Source organism: Lissotriton helveticus, chromosome 1_1 (assembly GCF_964261635.1).
Source record: "Lissotriton helveticus chromosome 1_1, aLisHel1.1, whole genome shotgun sequence".
Taxonomy (NCBI): Eukaryota; Metazoa; Chordata; class Amphibia; order Caudata; family Salamandridae; genus Lissotriton; species Lissotriton helveticus.
In genome coordinates, this window is record NC_136057.1 from 2,006,274,342 (window position 1) to 2,006,295,783 (window position 21,442).

The following is a 21,442-nucleotide window of genomic DNA, read 5'->3' on the forward strand; positions in this document are numbered from 1 at the left end:
AGAAAGGGGTTTAAATACATCAGGTATCCACATATTTGTCCTTATTTGCTTGTAGCCCCAGACTGCTGGCACTCCACCTGCTCCATATCTAACTGAAGGAGGAAGAGCCTTGGGAATATACATTGGCCCTGGCCCCCGCCCGTAGGCACCCCCTCACCTTGGAGCCCGAATTGGAGCTTGTTCACCATGATACACCTGTTTGGTTTACACCCAGTTTTTCTTTTCTTCTTTGTTACTTGTTGGTTCCTAGGACTTCTCTTCTGGCACACCCAACTTAGGGTTTACAGGCTGGGTGGGACACACGAGTACACCCGAGAACGGGTTCCACATCAAGGCAGTTTGTTAAAGGCAGCCTTATATGACACTAATGGTGGGTGATGGGACGTAGAAGCACAGATAACTATGAGGGTGAATACTTGTTAACACGCTGTGTGTACCTGGTAGAGAACTGTAACACTTAGCCTGAAAGATGTACTTGCTGTGACTGCCCTATTCTTTATTTTTAATTGATATAAACTCAATAAAAAGATTTAAAATAATCACACAGTAAAGAGTCATGAAATTTGAAATGTGAGAAAACGTAGTTACTGCATCATAAAAGCATGCAGATACATTGTAGTACAGATGAAATCATATATATGATATAATATAGTTCATAGTTATAACCAGCTTTAGTTGCTATTTAAATGTGTATTTAAAAGTTATTGTGTTGTACTCACATGTTATCAGATTCCTAACCATTCTTATTGAACAAATGATGGTCATGAAGAATTAATGAAGCCTAACACGATTTAGATATTTTTATGTGTGATATTAAAGGGTTTCATTCTGAATTTCGTCATTGCATATGTGAAAATGTCCACCAAAGTGACAAGAGAGAGGTGCTGCATACTCATATCTAGTGTTATTGTTCTGAAACCTTCAAGTTATGATCTTTATATATGTACTAATGTAAATCACTTGAAACAGTATTAATAGTTTATGATTTGATTTTTTTTTACAGGTTAGTACTTTGAACATGCAGTAATATGCCATACTTACATATGATCCCTGCAATCCAACAAATAACAATAATCTATGTGCCTTTCACCATCTTTCTACCAATTGTTTCTTCTTTATGTCTTGCGACATTCATCCTACATAAATTGACCAATGGGACTGAGTGGTCCGATACGAGTGGTGACTAAGGCTGTGTCATCAATGAAACTAGATGGTTGTAATATACATTGATGGAAGGTGAGTAGGGCAGATGATCTTGTGGATTATGAAAGGAACTCTCCTGGCCAGATACTGTCTTTGGGAACTTTGCAGACTCTATGTGCTTACTTTTCAGACTCACACACACGCTGAGTGCGCCATTTGTGGACTCCTTCTCCATTGGACCCTGCTTTGAGCTGTTCTGGCTCATGGCCTTGCTGAACTTTCCTAAACTTTTATCATCCTATTGCAACTCTAACTAATTAAATTGACTGGCACTCCTTAGATCGTATGTTCATTAATGATGTACTACTTTTGAATATCTTTGATAAATTTTACGTTCAACTAAATCTTAGACTTTGAGTTTTGTCATGACTCGTCTCCTAAAAGTTGATTGAGCATTCCAATTATTGATTAATGACAGTGAAAGATCAATATAGGGAGATCTCTAATCATGAGGTACTAATGTTAATTTTTTGTATTCCCCTAATCAAGCTATTGGTTTGAATAATTTTTGTCAGGCTAAATTTCTTTAGAAAATTCAGACATGCAGTTATAATTCTATATTTATTTAGTTGGTATTGAGAGTCTTATACATGAATGTAATTGTTAATTTGTGAGTCGCATATCCAATTCCTGATCCTCATTGGCTATTAGGATGCTAGATCTCCTATTTTCAACAACTCAGTGGCACAATACTGGATCCATCGAAGGATCAAATGAGTGTCCTAAGAATTTAAATAGATGATTAGAATTGAGAAAACATATTAGGCCCAAAAACAAAAATTCAGCTGCAACATGCTTACTCAACTGAAGAATGTATTTGTAACAAGAAAATAATTCACAGGGTATTACTTATGAGAAAAGTACCCTCTTCAGTATATTATAAGGATATTGAAAGACACTGAAGAGTTCTGAGACCATATAGAGGAATAAGTTTGACAGCCAAGCTGCTTTATAAGGTCATGGAGCTCCAAAGTCTGGTAACCACTTAAATCCTTGGTGTTCTAGTCTTTCATATTAACACCTTCCATGCTCATGACGTGCTAAGCTCGTCATGCAGCACAGTGCTCCTGTGCTCATGACGAGCTGAGCTTGTCATGACCACACCCGTATTTATTGCTGTCCAGCACAGCAGGGTATCTCTCTACCAGTGATGCGGTTAAAGAGAAACTATGGTTGCAGACATGAAAAATAAAAGGGAATCTAGTGTCAGCATTAAATGCATCACAAAACAGTTAGTAATTTGCGGCACATCAGTTTAATGTAAGACAGATCAATAACGTTTTGAGGATCACAATGTGTAGAAAAAACACAGAGTGGTTCTATTTTATTTTTCCTTTAATAACATTTAGTGTGCAAAAATTACAATCCATTTTTGTTTAGACTACAGCCGCAAGTATGCTCTGTGGCCTGCCTTTCACTTTAGCTGCTGACTCTAACAGCAAGCATTGTGATATCACAACTTAATATCTTATTACAGTAGAGTAGCTATGTCATTTCATTATTACAGGTGACTAGAAACGTCAGAAGTAATAAAGAAATCAGAGCTGGGCTTTTATACCGGAGTTTCCTTCTCCCATGTAACTACATTATGGTATCCCTATTATACTGTTTTTGAAGTTGTAAATGTATCCCCCTAGTATTTCTTCATATGAGAGACAACAACAATTATTAAAGTGAAAATAAGCTACCCTTTGTACAATCAGTACAGGAAGTTGAATATTTGTGTGGTATTGCCAGATTCATATGTTACCAGAGCAAAACATTTCAGATAGAGCAGAACTGAGGCTGGGTTTCAGGTTACCCTTATCTACTCACATGTATGTGTCCTTTACTGCTGAGGTTTTGGTTGCTGAAAATATGGCACATATCAGGTACTAACACAAACCAGTTTTGGTGTGTCTAGCATTATGTTTTCCAGTGTTATTCGGTACCCTTTTAATTTTCTGTTTTGCTAAAGTTATCATAGAATTAGTCAATACAGTCACGCATGAACCAGGATGTGAATGATGGGAACAATAAATGTTGGAAAACATGCAGTGTACTAGTTATCTTTCCCCACACATGGGTGGAGTGCATTTCTACTTACACCTGGGTACCGCATTGAGGTTATATTATTGTTTAATGCAGGAAGTATCTCCTCCTTTCCTTTTGGGGTTCACACAGTAGCATCTTTGAAGAACAGTGGAATAAATTAGGAGAGAGGACCACAAGGTTCGCAAAGAGGGTACTCTATCATCATCACTCTAGGTGAAGGAGTACTATCTCCACCAAACTCCAATCAGTGCTTTAATTTGAAAATGAATAAAGCCCTGGACTCAAAGATTTGCTCAGAAGACCACAGCCTGCGCTCTCAATGTCGGAGTGCTGAATATCACAGTTGTGTAGTCTTGATTCTCCCTCATACCTTTTAATCCACCACCAGCCACTCTCTGTCTCTTTATCTCACTTCTGCAGGATAGTTCAACCCTGCCTTCTGCCTTTGCCCTTGTTTTCTTTCTCTTCGTCCTGCTTTCCTTCTTTTGTGTTTTTCTCTCACATGCACTGGACAATGTTTGTTGAGGAAAAATATATGCTGGTCCCAAATTATCAGTGCTGCTGAGCTTAACCTGCGACCGCTGGCTCAAAGTAATCACTGGACAAGACACAAAGATCAAGGGAAGTGATGCTCCAATGTTTGGCTCTATGAAAATATTAGAGAGGATGTCTGGCATAAGAGTGCATAGACCACCGGTTGGTCAGGGGTCAAAAATGCACCATTCACAAAAATATTCACCTCCAGCATTTCACAAGCGTGCAGGGTACTTAGGGACTTGGATGTTGTAATCGTCATGAATTATTCTTACTTACAATTTGTCATAACTGCAAGCACACCCGCTTAAAGGTGATGGTAAGCAACAACTACCTCCTACCAAGGTAGAGAAATTAGCACTTAGCATTCAGCTGTATCATCTTTAAGGGCATTGAGAGAGCGCCATGTTATCTTAAATTTTTTAGGGGTGCATTATAATCGTGAGTAGTCAGCACCCGCATATTTAGAGGACTTACTAATGTGCGCTTTTAGAAATCTAACAGTAGGCCGGGGATCAGTGCAATATGTAAAAGTGTATTCATAGCGTTTGTAGATTAATGTAGAGCCTTAGCAGGAGTGTGATGCTTTATATAATGTAGAAATTTTATTAAACGTGTGTATTGCTAAATTAGTAAACATGCCATATTAAGAGTTGCACGTGTAGGAGACAGAATGTGACGCTTTAACATGGAAAAGAGCTACGTCTAGAGTTGAAATGTAATGTTGTTTTGTAATGGAATAAAGTGCATTGCTTATAATGTAGAATCATTTAGAAATGCATTTAAACGTGTAAAGGCCTGGGACATAGAGAAGCAAGTAGAGGCCTAACTGCGATTTCTTTACTTAGCTTTGGTTATCCTTGTGAAATAATTTCTTGATGGAAAGGGTGCTGTTCTCAGAGAATATTGAATTGTAACTTTGAATGCGCACAAGATTGCTTCTCACGTATTTCAGTTGCATGTGCAAGGCCACAGACCTTGTTAGGTAGAATGATCCATTGTTTAGAAGTTAGGCCGGTAGGAGTGTGGACGAGTAATTGCCAGAGTAATGTCCATCTGCAACATTTGGCAGGGAAGGTGCCTGGGATCCAAGGATACCTCAACATATGCTGGATGGAAGAATGCCATGCTGGAAAAATCCGAAAACTGATACCTGACAAGAGGGGTGTGCCTTGGGGCGTACCTACAATTTTGGGAGTTTTGTATTAGTGACAGTACCTAAGGGTGGAGAGCAAAATGTCTTAGAAGGTTGCCAGAGCAGGATGTAGGCAATCCTAGATAGCACTTGAGGGAACTTATGGCAGAGTGGGGTGAAGGAATGAGCAACTTAGAACGAGCTCAGTAGTTTAGACTACTTACCTAAGAAACGTGAATGTACTTCTTAGGAAGTCTTCACGGATGACACCTTTACTCTTGCATGAAGGGAATTGTTAAGTAGGGATGTCACCTTAGAGTTAGTGTAGGGACAGATTAATCTTTTCCTGTTCTTTTTGTAAATGCTGTCCAGACTTCAAGTAGGGACTGTTATTGGATGCCTGATGTTTCTTGAACTGACTTTGCTTTTTATTCTGAGTCGTCTGAGACTCCTTTGTAGGATTATATTTGTATTGGTTCCAGTTTACCTTTTGAACCTCTTGCTGAGGTGTCTGTATGTCCAATTATTTTTGGCTTTGTAATACATTCTTAAACTTCAGTTCGTAGTCAGTGGTACTTTAAATTTACAAAGTTGTTTTAATCATGTCGTTTGGAAACGTCCCCTCTACACTTCTTAGCAATCAAATAGGTCCAGTTGACCTGTCCGGGGATTCTGGAGAATTGATAAGGTAAAAATCTAGATAAGAATCCCAGCTCCTTCAGCATCAAAGTCTCCTTGTAACATTGTGCGTACCAGGAGCTGCAGAACCAGTGGTCTCCATGATCTGATCTGCAAATAAAGCTGATGTGATCTCCAGGTTTACCCTCTTGCCATCCCAGCCCCTGCAGAGGTACATGTGGTAATACAGAGCTGTGTACCACATACACCAATCACAATAGGGGAACTGATGCTGTGCGTCCCTCCCTTGGAGTATTTGTGCCCAGAATGGCTCTTGCAAAAGTTTTCTCTGTCATTGCACCCGAAGTCCAACCACTGTGAGACCAGGTGCTGGGTTGGTAGACGGGTGCCCAGGAGCAGCATGGGCACCATTCCTAGCACTGCTAACAACCTGTTCAGACAGTCAGGAGGAAGGGTACCTGCAGACCTCTGAGGAGTGACTGTCCCATCAGGACCCCAAGAGATGTGGCATGATGATAATGACGGAAAAGTCATCGTCTGACAGCACAGAGCCCATTTTTCATGCCACACTATAAAACTAAGCAATATTAAATGTGGCCACCATGAGCACTCATACCATTAGCACCAGACCAACTATAAGCAGAGTATAACTTCAGCCTGGCAAAGACAGTGCTCATATTGAATGCTTTTTAATAACTAAAAGAGAACACAAGGTAGCCAAGCGACGCCATCTTGAAAGCTGTAGCCACTTTATCATATTATAGCCTTTTGTCAGCACCAGGCACGTTGTAGCTGCGGCATCCTGAATGCTGATGAACTCTTCTCTTTTATACCTCACCACAGCATCGCTCTGAGAAAGTCTTTGCATAAAATCTTCAGTCCTCCACTCTGCGTGATCCAGCAGCAGCATCTTATGGGTTATTTTCAGTCAGAATGTTCCTACTTATTCGAAGCCGCACTGAAACTTAACAAAGGCATTCGATATCTTCATCTTTTTTGCACATTTGAAAAGTATCAAGAACAGCACTGCCACTACAGCATCTCCTGGAAGTCAGGGGTCTACCCGAACTTGTTCTCTTTTGTGCCTGTCATGGAACAAGTATAAAGCGCTGCGGTGCCATTTTCCGCAGACCAGCGACATTGAGAACCTATTGCCATTTATTGCCTCCATACAACAGAGAGAACATTTTTCTGACAGCAAACCGGTCTTTCGCTACTTCAGCATAATTAAGAAGGGTGCTTTCCTGGGTCTCATCATCCAGATAATAAAACATTTTAAATTGTACCTTTATCCATCACTATCATTCGCCACATGCAAGCCAAAAAGGTATTTTTACAAAAACTTGGCACATGTCCACTTATGTACCTGTGCATGATCATGCATTGCACCCCAGAACAATCCGAAGCATGATCTTTGTCTTATAACTGTCCATTTCCCATCCAGATCACAATGCTGACACCTTTTCCCAGATAAACAAGGTACACTGACTAGCACTTACAGGTCAATGCAAGGGGAAGCAGTAGCACTTTACTCGCTTCTGGCAGGAAGCTGGGAGACCTTTATATGGGAGGCAGTCCGTGAGCCTATCACTCTGGAGTCTATCCATCCTGAGACTATCTCACGTCTATCCAGGCGACACTTAAGGACTGAAATTCTAAATAGCACAAAACTAAAACAAATGTGAGGGTGGTCTTAAGATTGTACTGCACGGGTAGGCAGGCACAGAATGCTTGTGGTTCCATTGCTCCACTTAAACTCTGCTACACGAGTGCCATGATCTAACCAATTCAATACAATTCACAATCGTTGATACAATGGCAGGCTATGTCTTTGCACATTAGGGACATGGGTAGCAGGAATATTAGGGACCGGGCTCGATTTCGTCCCGTAGCCTACTGGTGCCGACTCTGGACGACTCCCGAGCTGGCACAGTATGCAGAGGCCTTGAGCAAAGTGAAGTCTTTGAACACCTCTGATAAGGTCCCGTGGTTCAGGGAGCTCAAGTCAACCTTAGTAGCCATGGGCATGAGGAGCTTGTGGGATTCTCCATCCTCAGTGGTCTTCCCCTTCGAGAAGATACTAAAAGAAGCTTATTGGAACCTAATAGAGCAACGGCGACTATCCCAGAGTAATAATTCCCTAACCACTGAATTCTTAGAGTTCAAGATGACCTCGACCCTAGAGCCATATTGGGATACTATTACCAGCACTCTGGAAAGAAAACTGTAACATCAGTTTAGGGTGGGTTCCCTACCTTTAGAGTTCCATATGCTTAGTTGGAAACGGGGATGTGGAGGCCACTGTCGGTTCTGTCCAGAGGTGTTGGAAACAACTGCACACTTCTTTTTTATATGCCCCTCCTACAGAAACCCCAGACTAAAATGATTGAACCCTATATGTACAAATTTGGGTTTCAGGGTAGCCATGGCAGCTCTGAGGGTTCTTAGGACTGACACGGAACAAGCTATTGTGATAGCAGTGGCAAAGTTCTTGGGATGGGCCTGGGTGATAAGAGCTAATAAGCTGAGACTTTCCCATTAGCTCTTTTCTTGAAAAGTCCCTCTTACCCCTTCCTCTAGGAAACCTGCTGTCTTGTATATATTTTAAATTCTGTTTTTCGGTTTTTAATGGTTTTTATCTTGCATAAATATTGCTGGCTCATTCTGTTTCAAATGTTGTCACGAACTGTCTTTTTATACTGATGTCTTTTATGATTTTTCTAAAAATCGAAATAAAGACTTTGAAATTTGAATTTGACACAAGAAAGTAGTCTCTACATACCCTTGGTATACACAATCTATTCCCTCCACATAGCACACCTCAGAAACACTATCAGCACAGTTACAAAACAGGCACAGCACACTAAATGTTACCCTGCAAAATTAGTAATGTTAGATCAACCACCAAACAAAGCCATGGCATACACAATCACTGACAACAACCTCATTCTCCTTTTCATGGCGACCTTGTTTACAAACGTATCCACCCCAGATATTTTAGATCATGGTACCCCCTTAATCACTGTTTGTTTCCTCTGTATGTAGCAATGAATGGTACTTGTCGAACCACGTGCCCCCATGATATGCAGCAACTTACTATGTGTGTGGGGGCATCATCAAGGCTACCAAAATAAGTGGCTACTTCAAGGGTTAATTATTTTTTTAATGAAAAATTTGATTTTGGTTTACATTTGTATGCATGTAGTCATCTCTACTCGTCTCTTTTGAGCAGCTTCATCTTTCCCATTCACTGTCTTGGATCCTAATCCTTTCAAAGTGGCATGACAAAACCTGTAATTCAGAGAAGCGGGCACCCACCCAGCACCACTGTAAGTAAAAGACCCGAGGCAACAATGACACTTATCTTCCTTCATTCATATGTGCCTTAATTAGCTGCTAATTAGTGCTCGTTGTTGGCCATCTGATGGGCACCAAAGACTGCTTTTATAAAGAATTCCAAACCTCCCTTTGTGCCTTCTCAAGCACTGATCTGTGCCCTTCTTTGATAAGAGGATTAGAGATGGTTTTGGGTGCCTGCGAAATTAACAAACACACCAGCATCCCATCTCACAACTACTAACAAGTATTAATTTTGATTGTATTTTATCTTTAAATCAATTACATTCTTGTTTCATGTGACAAGCGAGTTTACCACAGTAGCGACCGATTGGTTAATATAGTTATTTCAGATGATTGACATGCAGCATTTGTGTGTTTGGGTGGGAGAGGCCTATAATGCATTGTCCATCGGCTGGGTGAAGCCTACAGACTAGGAGCCACATGCAGGTAGGTAGCTATGGATTTGCTTTTAGGAAATTGCAAACAGCTATGTACTACAGTGTGTTTCACAAATGACCGAACTCATTATCATTCATGAGGTAGGTCGCAATTTGTGACCCATTGGGAATAGCTAAAAAACACAGGGATGGTGGCCTGCTCGGGTCAGCAGACCACCATGTCTGTGTTTGCTTTTAAATAATCAACTTTTTTTTAAATGCATCCCGTTTTCCAAACAAATAAAAATAAAACGTATTCATTTCATTTTTTAGGAGTAGGCAGTGGTCGGTGGGACCACTACCTGCTCTTAAAAAAAGATTGGCATGCATTCACAAAGAGAAATGGGTCCCTGGGTCACCTTACCGTTTGCGAATGACTTAGCACCATATTGAATCTTGTGTTAAAAAGCGAATGTTTTGCGACCGCATTTAAATCGCAAAACATTTATACATAGCACTACAAGTCGTTGTTAGGAAGGGATCCCCTTAACACACCCCTTCTTATACAGAATCGCGAACCCATTTTGTGACTTGGTAATAGGTTACTGAATCACAAAATAGGGTTTTGTACATACAAAGGAAAATGCTTTTTTGTCACAAACAGCCCAATTCTGAGAACCGTGCCACTTGCGACCAAGAAAAAGCTACGTACATGTGGACCAAAGTGCACAATGAAATGAAAACCTTGGGCCCATCATCTGCTCGTGGCACACAGGTAGCATCTCCTCTGGTGTGAAACACTGTGGAAAGGTGAATACGAACTGTAAATCCTACATTGGCACTGCAGCATGGCTACATCAGAGCTAAGAATGTGTCTACGCCGAACTACCATTTCATCATGAGCAGAAAAAAGCTACGTACTTACGAGGGAGATAAGGAAACACTAAAGTTGTGTCCAACCTTCACATCACTCCCCCTGCCCCCCCACCCCCCCCGCACTTTTTTGTTTTTTGTTTTTGCTACTGCCCCAGCAAAGCAAAGGTAGCCTCTGGAAAGGCATCTGTTAACCGAGTTCTCATCAGAGCAGAAACGATAAGGTTACTGTCTGTCTAGAATTACAAATTGTACATTATTTCACCGTGGCGCTCTTCTTTGGCGACTTATCAAATAGATGTGATGAGAGGCTGCTGGTCCTCAGCTACATATTTCTGGAAAAAATCCATTTGATAACAAAAGCGGCACACATCTCTGTAATGTTGCTCTCACTGTGGGATCGACAGCTAATTATTCATTCCCGCAGACCCTCGTGCCCAGGAGCAGAGAAAGTGCCAGAAAGGGCTTGTGGAGTAGATGCAGTAAGTGGTTCACGATATAACACTTGTACATGCCTTGCAGTGCAGACAATTGGATTTGGGAGTAATCATGGAGAAATTGGACATGATTTAGAGAGCTTCCCGCTCTGTACTTGTGCTGGACCACACCATATAATACTAAACTTCCCCTCATCAGTCAGCTTCTTCAGGTGTCTTTTACCCTCCCAGACATCATCCGGCCATAGAAATACAGATATAACACAAAGTGCTTTTGGCATCATAAAAATAAATTGCAAGAAACTTTCCAACTACTCTTCCGGCAATTTCCCAAAAACGAGGTCCGCAGAGCTTTCAGAAAACACTTCCCTAGCTCTCAAAACAAAGTTAAGCGTCCGCATGACGTACATTTCATCTAATTCTGTTTTATTAATTCTGTAGTGCCGGATACATTTTAGGGCCCTACAGCATCTTCAAAAGGGATGGAGAGTATTTTATGGGGGCTTTTAGTAAGTATAATAATTGAGTTACCGAAAATGCAGTAGTGCAGTAAAAAACAGGTGCACTACCTCACCCAAATCTCTAATACACAGAATAGTAATAAACTACTTATAGAACCAAGATGCTGTTGTTTGTCTGCACACTGAGGACTGAGGTACATTAAAGAACAAACTACAGATCCGCACGTCTACTAATCACTATTGCAAGGACAACCTCGCAACAATAACTTTTTCTGTTGTAGGGCAAGGAGATTAAACAAACTATAAACAATATCAAGGCGCAGACCACATAAATTGGTCTTTCACGTGTCCTGTGGTTACTCCTGAAATTAATCTCGCTTTACGTATGACGACCTTGTTTCCGTATATGATTATACCACGATTTCAGTTACCACGCATGGCTTTACCACGCGAATTTTACCTCGCAAGTGGCTTTACCACGCTGGTATTTACAACGTAGCATTTTACTACGCGTTGCAACGTCTTACCTTCACGTCTTTCTCCACGAGCCCTTACTTCCATCCTCCTTTGAAACAAGCGTCAAAACACGTATACCAAAATAAAAAAAGGACTGCTTTTTTGACGTACACGGCACGTCTTTGGGGGAGGCTCTTTCCTCTTTCTTTTAAATTTATGTTCGTTTTTTTGTTAAAGTAACCTGCTTGTTATTTTTGGGGGGGGGAGACCCCCCCAGCCCCCCTCCGAGCCCCCCCCTCCCTCTGCCCCCCCATGCCCACGCAGATCGACTTGAAGGAATACCACGTCTCCCCCCTAGCCCGTGGTAAAGACGTCGTGGAAGGTACCCTGCGTGGAAGGCACCCTGCGTGGTAAGTGTCACGTGGTAAACGTGAGTAGTGGTAATGCCTTCGTGGTAAATGATGTTTCCCATCATGCACTACTAATACCACAAAATTGTGCAGCCACCAGCCATAAACTAATCAGAATGGCGAGCTGCAGAAACACGGCATACGTATGCAACCATTATGCACTTACCCCAGGATAATATAGAGGAAACTCCATGGCATTGTCAGCCCCTGTCAATGTCACTCAAACCTGCAACTGTCACAATCAAGACATGAAAGATACTTGTACCACGGCCCATAAACAGGACAGCATCTGAGACGTTCAATATATTATTGTACATTCAATTCTTAGACGGTTAATAATAATAATAATAATAATAATAATCCACATTTGTAAAGCGCACAATCACCCGTAAGGGTCTCTAGGCGCTGGGGGGCCGTCGGGAAGATTAAGCAAGCTATTGCCCAGAGTCACATGGTGCTGGGCTAACCTGCCGCCGGAGCCGGGGATCGAACTCTGATACCCAGATTCCAGCGTCAGTCGCCCTGGCCGCGGCGCCACACCTTCTAATAAATGTAAACATCTCTAAAATCTGACCACCGCAACAATGGCAGTAATAGCAAAAGCTAGCCAATACTCAAACCATTTCAGTAACTTATTTTCTGATAGAAGAATGGCAACACGTTCATATACAATCAGTGGCGGCTCGCCGAGAGAGTACTGTGGGCCAGTGGCGCAGGGCAGGGGTGGGGCAGGGTGGGAGGCAGTGGAGTCCGACATACGACGGATAGGATTAAGATAAATAATTAAATAAATAAAACAATCTACCTTTTGCGAGCTGCATCACTAACTCGGCGCAGCTGCGCGCACAAGGTAAATTGTTTTATTTTTTTAATTACTTACCGTACTTCTGTCTGTCGTATGTCAGACTCCACTATCCCCCCACCCTGTCCCTCACCCGCTCCACTGCCCCACAGCACTCCCTCGGCGAGCCGCCACTGCATACAATGCAACAATTCACCACCCAGTTGCACGATGTCATAGGTGATCAAGACTATGACAATGGTCTCCGCTTGCGACCCCGTTCATCAAACAGTGACAACCGGATGGCTGTACCTACGAAGAGCATGATAATGAGATGGGGTCTACATGTGCACAAGTCTGGTTCTTCATTATCAATGGTTGTGATATTAGGGGTGTATGCAGGTATTGCTGCACTGCTTCCTTCGTTTATGTTTGTTTCTGTTGTTTGCAATGTTCATGTATGCAATATATATATTTATTTTCATGTGTGCTCTGTTCAGAATAAGCCATTTTTAATGTTAAAGCCTACCAGACAGTGCAGCTGTCTGGTTTGCTAAGACATCTTGGGGACATTCGGAAAGCTTCTCTGGGAATGCATTGCCTACAATTTTCTTGGTGGTTTGCAACTCATATTTGCCTGCCTTCTATACCCGGGGTCTATTTGTTTTAGGCTGTCCAGCTTGAGTTTGTCCCTTCCACAAACCTTATTTACTGTATTCTTCCACCTGCCATGGATTTCTGAAAACAGGTCTTTAAATCTTGTACTTATCTTGTCACATTTGCTGTGCATTCAAAGACAGAGATCAAATATCAGTCTCTGTATTCCAGGGAGCTTGGTGTTTACTTTTCTTTCACAGAGTTTAAAGGGAGAGGATTTATGTGATAATCATACTGGCTACTGGGGGTGTGCTTGAGGATTTCTCTACGATGTAATTTTGCTTTCTAGCACTCCACAAAATTTGAAGGTCTGTAAATGAACTGTACCAATATTTCAGAATATGTCTGAAAAAGAAAAGCATAAATGAAGCACATTTTTTGATAATTGTCAAGTGTGGTGGAAACAAAATTCTGATATGATCAAAACAAATCAATACACTAGGTGATTGCATTTCCACACATTATATTTTGTGAGCTGTATGCTTTGATCAGTAAGACTGTGTGTCTCTGCATATGTCATTTCAATTGATGATGTGCTGTCTCTAATGGCAGTGCACTACCACATCATGCATTGTTCACTTTACCCCACTCGTTTACTCTGCACAACTCCACACTACACCACTCCACGCCAGGCCACTCCAGACTGCATCACGGCACTCTACTCTGTGCCACTCCACTCTGCGCCACTTCACTTTATGAATCTCTACTATACACCGCTGTACTCTATGCCAATGTACTCCACTACAAACTATTCTACTATGCAACACAGGGCTCTTCGCTAATGCAGTCTCTGCCACTTCACTCTGCAATACTCCACTCTAAGCCACCGTACTCCTCGCCACTCTACTCTGCAACATTTCACTCTATGCCACTTCACTTTGCACCAATGCACTGTACTCTATTCCTCTCCACACCAATGCCTCCATGCCAATCCACTCTATGCCACTTTAATCCAATCTGCACTCTACGCCACTGTACTCTACCATGCAACACTCCACTCTACATTACTTCACTCGGCTCGACTTGACTCTAAATCTCTTTATTCTGTGCCACTGCACTCTATGCCACTGCTCTCTTCACCGCTGAGCTCTACACTGTACCACTCCACTCTACTCTGCACCACTCCACTCTTTGCCAGTTCACTCTACACCATTCGCTCTGCAACACTGCACTCCCTGCCACTTAACTCTATGCCACTCTTCTGTGCACCACTGTACACTATGCCACTGCACTCTACTCTACACCACTCTACTGTACTGTATGCCACTGCACTGTATGCCACTACACTCTCTGCCACTCTACTCTGCAGTGCTCCATTCTACAACACTCTAATCTGCTTCATGCCACTGCACTCTATGATATTGCACTCTACAACACTGCTGTCTACTCTGAAACAATCTACTCTACGACAATGCACTCTACAGCACTCTATTCCACTCTGTGCCATTCCACTCTATGCCACCCATCTCCATGCTACTGAAATCTACTCTATGCTGCTCTACTCTATTTTACACCACTGCACTCTACTTCTCTGCACTCAAAGCCAATGCACTCTACACCACTTTACTCAAAACCAATACACTCTTCGCCACTGCGCTCTATGCTAATCTACTCTGAACCATTGCACTGTACGCCGCTATACTCTACTCTGCACCACTCTGCTCTATGTCACTGGTCTCTATGCCACTCTGCACCACATTATTCTATGTCACTTTACTCTACACCATTGCACTGTTCAACACTCTACTCTGTAACTCTGCACTTTCTGCCACTCTATTCTTCCCTACCCTACCCTACTCGGCATCGCTGCACTCTATGCCACTGCACTCTACTTTATGCCACTCTACTGTACTCTAATTCAATGCACTCTACACCGATACACTCTATGTCAGTACACTCTACCCTACTCTACTGTGCATCACTGCACTCAATGACACTGTACTTCACTCTATGAGTCTTTACTTTACTCTGCACCATTCTATTCTATGCCAGTGCACTCTACCCCACTCTACTATGCACCACTGCATTCTTCTCCACTACACTCTGCACCACTCTAGTCTAGGCCATTCCACTTTGTTCTGCACCACTCCACTCAACACCAATCTACTCAATGCCACTCTACTCTGCAACACAGCACTATATACCACTGCACTGTAGGCCGATGCACTCTACTCTATGCCATTTCACTCTACCCTGAAACAATCTGCTCTATGTTAATACACGCTATGCCACTGTTTTCTACGCCACTCTACTCCACTCTGCAGCACTCCATGCCACTGCACTTTATGCTGTGCCAACCAATGCCACTATACTCGTCTCTGCACCACTCTACTCTATGCTAATGCCCTCTACACCTTTCTATTCTAAACCACGACCCTCTACGCCATTCTACTATAAACCATTGTACACTATCCCAATGTACTCAACAGCACTTTACTCAGAATCAACACACTCTATGCCATTGCACTCTTTGCCAACTACTCTGCACCACTGTACTCTATGCCACTATATCTAATCCACAACACTCTGCATCACTAAAACACTACACTATTGTACGCTATCCCACTCTATTTTCCTCTGAACCACTGTACTCTATGTCACTGCTCTCCACACCACTCTCCTCAGCGACACTACTCTGTGTGACTCTATTCTGCACCACTGCACTCTGCACCACTGCACTCTACGCGACTCTACTCTGCAAGACTGTACTTTCTGCTACTCAACTCAACTCCACTCTACTGTGCACCACTACACTCCACACCACTGCACACTGCGCCACTGCATGCCACACCACTCTACACCATTGCACTCTATATCACTGCACTCTTCACCAGTGCTCCCTGCGCCACTCTACTCTATGCTGATTTAATCTGTGGCACTCTACTCTGAGCAACTCTAATCTGCACCACTTCACTTTAGGACATGCTATGCAGCAAGACTGCACTCTCTGCCAATCAACTCAACGCTACTCAGCTCTGCACCACTGCACTGTATGCCACTGCATGCTACACCACTCTACTTCATTGCACTGTATGTCACTGCATTCTACGATGCTCTATTCTACTCTGCACCACATACCCCTAGTTGAGCAAACAAGGCGATCGTGTGGCAGGATGTGCTCTATCGGGCATAGAGATACACAGAGTGAGGGATATGAAAACTAATAGGAAAGACAATATGAGTTTGTGTTATACATTGATATTAAAAAGTCACATTCAGCAAAGTATTGCACAGAGCATCCTTTAGCCAAGGCCCAGTATTTTAGTTGCTCGTTGAGAAATCCTGATCAAAAAGCTTTACTTTTCAACAAATAAAAGCACTAAATCTAATAAATGATTGCACAAAGAGGATTAGAGAATGTACGGTGACTTTATTTTATAAGTTATCGGAATATATAAAACAGCAGTTACAATGCCATTCCATTGTACCATAAAAATAAATACATCAAAAAACAAAACCTGTGTCTCCTAAATTCAAGCTACAAATAATGGTGCATCTGTAGTTTAGAAAAATGTCTACTTGGTCCTATTACCAAAATCTAATGAAGTTACAAATGAGAGGATAGAAGCATCCTTAAAATGGCATGATCTTGCCCTCGCCTGGATTGAGTCCTTCCTGAGTGACAGGGCTCAGGCGGTCCACCTAGCTGGTTTCAGGGCCCCCCCCCCGTAAGGTTGCTTGCGGGGTCCCCCAAGGTTCTTCACTTTCCCCTCTTTTGTTTAATTTATACATCTACCCCCTCATTTTTATGTTACAGCAGCTCGAGGTCACGGTGTTTAACTACGCCGATGACCTCCAGCTAATCTTTAACCTTTCTCACTCCCCTTCATCCTCCCAGAATGTCCAGTCTGTTATGCTGTTCATACAAGATTGGATGAACTGCAACCACCTCAAACTCAATCCGGACAAGACGGAGTTAGTCTTGACCGGAGGTGGTTGCAGTCCCTGGTCCCCTTCCCACTGGCCATCTTCACTCGGTGTTCCCCCGCTTCCCGTTCCTAAGGTCAAAACCCTTGGTATCTTTCTTAATTCTTCACTTTCTGTTTACTCACAGGTGAATTCGGTTGTTTCTTCTTGCTTTTTTTCTCTTAGAACTATCAGGAAGATCTCTCGCTTTTTCTCCCTACCTGCCTTAAAGATCATAGTGATGGCCATGGTGCTCTCGCGCCTTGATTATGGCAATATCATCTATAACGGCGCTCCGGCCTATGCCATCCACCGGCTGCAGCTAGTGCAGAACCAGGCTGCCCGCCTGATTCACGGCCTGCCTAAATATCACCGCTCCACCCCTCTATTGCAGGCACTGCAATGGCTGCCAGTGAGAAAGCTAGCCTTATTTAAGCTTGGTTGTCTTACCTTCCAGGCTAAAATGGGCACTGCCCCGGAGTTTATCTGCTCCGCTGTTAAACCCTATGTACCGGGCAGAGAGCTTCGCTCTACCCATCAGGCACTCCTCACCACTCACCGGTTTAGGAAAAAAAAGGCGGGTGGAACCAAATTTGCAGTCCTTGCCCCTATGTTTTGGAACTCCCTCCCCGCGGAACTTCGCATGACATCCCTTAACACTGAGTTCCGTAAAGGCCTCAAAACTCTGCTTTTTTCCCGAGCCCACGTTGTTTAAAACCTTCTCCGCTCCTGCTGCCTTCTCGCAATCTAAAAGCGCCAAGAAACCGCGTGGTAAATGTGCGCTATATAAATGTTTTTAAATTCAAATTCAAATTCAAATGATCTTGCAGATAACCCATTCAAGCTACAGCTAATCAGGACCGAAACAAAAAAAAAAAAATGACTGAAAAGGGCTCTGAGCTGAAGCCTGATCTCTATATACTTCTTTATTTTTCTTTTTATATCAATTGATGACAGGATCTGTCACAAATCTGTCTGTAGTGAGATCTAAAAAAGGGACAGAAACTGAATCGTGTTCACTTGGACATTCCTTTGGTAATCTACTTTTTATTACAGGTTTGAGACCTATTAATGAATACCTAGAATAAAGAGCTCATTCACAAACATATTTAAATTTAAGAGCGCATGAAATAAAACTCTAGTAGAGAACATTTCGTATAGCCTCTGTTCGTTTCTATTTTTTGGGCGTTTTATAGAGTGCAAACTAGACCCGAAAATATTGGAGCGCATTACATGTGCACCAGTTGCATTACACAAGGAAACATTCATTTTGTTAATTTTTAGGAGCGGACGATTAAGTCATTTTCCCAGAATCACAAGCTATTAAACCGACGCCGAGACTCGAACCTTATTCCACAGTTTCAAAGCCGTCAGCTTCGATGTAGGGCCGCATCCCCTCAAAATGGGAAACAGCTCTAGCAATCAAACCTGGATATCGATTCTGAAACATTGCACCGGGGCAGAGCCGTATTGCAGTATCGTTTGCACCGGAAAAGCAACATATTGCATTTTGGCACCAACAGGTATTTGTAAAACAGAAGACCAATTGCACCAGTCCAATTTTATGTGTACTTCCATGCAACTTTTTTTATGGCAGTAATGAAGTGTGTGACACTTGGCAGTTCAAGACGCGTCTCGCTCAATTGTCACTTTGCCATCCTCTCTTTGGCTACCTACCAGCTTTGAGATTCCCCTCACAAAAAATATTTTAGACGAAAGTGAAGGGGGAGACGATATACTTAAAAGATAATTTTCCTACGAGAGCAGTGACTGGAAAAGGCATTTGCTACCTTACTCATTGTTCGGGGCTGGAAACACAGCATCCGGCCCTAAAACTTAATAGCTTTATAATGCCAACTCCTCTGCTGTCCCTGTGCGCCTTACCCTGAAAATGCCTCCGATGAAGAGCTCTCAGTCACACCCTGGTGTGTGCGCGAGCTCATCTTCGTGGCTTAAGAAGCACGTGCAAGCGTTTGAGATTCATCAAGATGTTCCGGCGTCTGAGTGATGGCGCATTACAACTCCCCAGTGTTTGCACGCGCTTTCCTGTGGTCCTTAGGCCTTCCGTGAGTGCTTATAACTCATCCAGCCGCTCTGAGCCTTAAGCGAGTCTCATTACAGAGAGAACGCCGACACTGACATGATGGATGCGTGGTATTACAGTTGTTTAACTCTCACAATCCTTTGTCAAAGCTGCCTGCCTCCAGATAGCCGCCAGCCCATGGTAAGTGGTAACTCGGTTCCATACAAGTTACAGGAGGTGGGTAACTAGAGTGGGTAATACCAACAGATGCCATGCCATCTGGGTAGATTCATGGAACCACCGGACTGTGGTGTAAGACAAAGTGAAGGGCGTCCCATGCAGGTTATGAATAGGGGCCCTTGAATATACCATTTCTCACAAGTATTGATTGGACTTTGGCATCATGGAGGCACCCTTTAAGACTGGGGACCCCCTGCGCCATATGGGCCGCAGGGGCCTGCGTAATGCCCCTTCCACTCCTTGAACTTCAGAGCAGATCGTTAATAAGGAACCTGTATCTCTCCAGATCCCCAACACCATACCTGTATCTGAACAACAATCATAAAACATCAAAAGTTAATAACATCAGTAATGATCATCATGTTGCAGGTAGCATAAAATAGACAGCTTGTGCTAATTTACAAACTAGCAGTCTTGAACACCCAGGTAAACATCGTCTAGATGTACAACAATGCTTTATTTCTCCTTTTGGTAGTCACTGATGTTTTGCTGCAATAAATATCAACATTATGCACATTGATTTATGCTGCTGGAAAACATCACTGACCCTCACAAAACACTTGAGGCCAAAGGTGCTCATTTTAACACCCTGCAACTTGAACATAGGTACAAATTAGAATCCCACAGGCAGAGTATGTAGTGCCATCAGAGACACTATGGGCTCGATTCTGATGCGGTTTGGAAATCTTCCTGAATGAATGGGTTTGGGAATGGTTTCAGACCGACTCGGATCAGGAGAGTTCGACCGACCAAGTATGATGCATCCGGATGCTTCTAGACACAATTTGGTCAGACTCCCACTCACTTCAATGGGAGCCTATGTTCCCCCCAAATGTATAGGCTCCCATTGAAGAAAGGGGTGGCTGAGGAAACTCGGGCATCCTGTGGCGGACACCCACTGATGCCTGCTACACTGTGCATGGCTGGTAAGGAGGGACCCATGGGTACCCCCACATGCCTGATTGGGAAGGCTCTGGATGCAGGGAGCCCTATATGGGCCCCCAAAGTCTGATTCCGACTGCCAATTTGATTCAGACAGCACAATTCGGAAAAGCTGTTCTAATCCAGCACCGCACTCGGTCAATCTGATACGTGGCCCATAGAGACGTACGATTCTGCTCTGCATGGCTCGGTCATTCTGAATAGTCGGGTTCGGATTTAACTCCCATTGTACTCAGTCGGTCAGAAAGCTCTTTCAGTCGGTTGGAAAGACAAATTCCTGATCCGATTTGGACGGAGCAAATGCTGTTAGGAGGCCTTCATAACATCATCGGAATCCGGCCCTTCTTGTAGAAGTCACAGAATTTTACTGAAATAAGGAGAACAATGATCAGCTGGGGATAATTTTCAAGATACCCTCTACAGATCTGAGAACAAATTACTTAATACGACTTTTCATTAATTTTTCAGTTTTTTCCTTTCTCGAGAGGCCCATATCTTGCTTCCTTGCAGAGCCAGTGGACCACAAAGTCAGAGAATTACTGCAGAGTATACTAAGCACTATAGACCTGATTCTAAAAGAATGTTAACCATTGTTTGTAAATGTCTGCATGGACTCACTGTTGTGCTTTTTCGGATATTAGAAAACGACAAGGCTGGGCTTGGAAAATCGCACCAGTCAGTTTTCCATGCGTAACTGTGTAAGCGGTTTGACTACTTTGTGCGATACAATTCCCAGATGTTGAGTTGCGTGCACAGCACAATCCCATATTTTATAAAGGCAATGTTTGGGGCTAAATGCACATTTCTTTTTAAATCCATGAGAAAAATAAATTTTAGTGAAGACACCCCTTCCAAACAACCCTAAAGTTTAGGAGTGTTCCTTTACTTTCCCACATTGGAAAGGAATTTACTTTAGCCCTGGCTCGTACAAATCCCTATCCATTTTCATGGCGGGGGAGATAGGTAGGAGTGGATGTTGCGAATTTTTAAAATTG

General features: G+C 42.8%; 1 protein-coding gene across 2 annotated transcripts in view; it reads right to left on the minus strand.

The window, feature by feature from the left end:
- The window catches only part of OLFM3 (olfactomedin 3), a 624,029-nt gene that overhangs the window by 141,220 nt on the left and 461,367 nt on the right, over nt 1-21,442 (minus strand). The gene's annotated exons all lie outside the window — the stretch shown is intronic.